Here is a 1,760-nt window from a genome sequence, read left to right on the forward strand (position 1 = left end):
ATATATATATATATATATATATATATATATATATATATATATATATATATATATATATATATATATAATGAATAAGTTTTGGCTTTCAAATTCCATATATGCTTTAAATTTAATCATATATTGATTTATTTTCATTTCGTTTAATAAAAATGCATCAAATTTGGCCGAATTTAAAGAAATGAGATATAAAATCTCAAGATGTGACATAATTATCATTTTTTTTAAAATTGAAAAAAATGAAATAGACGTACCGACACACGAAATGTATAACCTAACCTAGAAATTAAATAAAGAAGTTTTAAATATAAGCATTGAACGATAAAGTTCGTCCATTTAAGTATAACTCGATTGACCAATAATTTATAATATATAGTTTGATTATAACGCATAAAAACAAAAGGGAAAAATGATTGTTCAAAAAATGGGAATGTGTGGCTTTCAATCCATAGACGGTTGATTTGACTTTATTATTATTATTATTATTTTAATTCGTAATCTCGAAAAGTGGTCTTAAAAATGCACGCAAATCATGCTATCCTTTCTAATTGGTGGCCCAATTATAATCATAGCTCATGTCATATATTATCGGTCGTATTCTAGAAAGGTTAGTAGATGAAGTTCAATTGTTCAGGTTGTAAATTTTGTTACTCAAATAAACTTACTAAATAATGAACCCAACCTGACCCTTAATCGTTCGGGATTGACCTTCCAAATGTGGAGTTTTTGTTTGCTTAGCCTCGTGCTCGAATGTTGCGAGGGGGAATCAAATTTGCGTTGAGGTAAGCTTTCGTGGGTGTTGTTTGAATTTTCCTTCAATCGGTTTTGGCCTCAAGAGTTAACGAACTTTGATGATTCTTGAACCTATAGATTCGTGAGAGGACGTTGAACAACATTGTAGAAGAGCACAAGGGAAGAAGGTCAAGCAACTGGTTTGGTGCTACGGACTCAAACACTCGTATCTCTCTCATTGCTCTATGGTTTCTGATGAATCATAAACCGTTGTTTTTAGCTCGAGGAGCTCCATAACTTTGATAAAGAAGACAAAATTTTATCGAAGTACATAGCAACAAACCCAAGAGAACGAAAAGGAAACGTGAAACAAAACGACATTAATTCAAGTATTATGGGGGAAAGAAAAGGAGAGAATTGAATTGAATAATAATGCTAAATTCATAAGATTATGAACACAGACACATGCATGTATAGTGGTGCGTACAGTGGAAAAAGAAGAGACGAAAGCAAATTTTGGTGATATTTATTCTCTGAATTGATATCTCTTAAGGCAGCCCCCAGCCGCACCTTCAGCACCAAGATGTGGACGCGGTCACAAGTGAACTTTAAATTCGAGTCATAATTTTGATATAGTAAAGTAGGTTATATACGAGTGTAGACGAGTTGGATATTAACTAACTTTGAAATTAAATTTCATTTTTAATTTACTTATTTTGAGTATTTATTTTATTTTATTGGTTCTAGGAACACTATTTTCGGGTCGAGAAAGTACTGGTCCTATGAGAGTACAGTATAGAATATTCATGACTTGAATGTACGTTACATATGCCATTACTCCCAAAAAATATTAAAAATATTCATAAACTTCGTGAATTTCTTAAAAAAAAATATATTCGTTCCCTCTAAAAAAATTTAATAATATTTTTAAATTTTAAATTCTTCAACTTCTGATTAAAAAAAAAAACCTTTATAAATTTTATAAAAAAGAATCATTTTAATTAAGAGTTTTTTTTTTTTTTTTTTTTTTT

Source organism: Cucurbita maxima, unplaced genomic scaffold (assembly GCF_002738345.1).
Source record: "Cucurbita maxima cultivar Rimu unplaced genomic scaffold, Cmax_1.0 Cma_Scf00012, whole genome shotgun sequence".
NCBI lineage: Eukaryota > Viridiplantae > Streptophyta > Magnoliopsida > Cucurbitales > Cucurbitaceae > Cucurbita > Cucurbita maxima.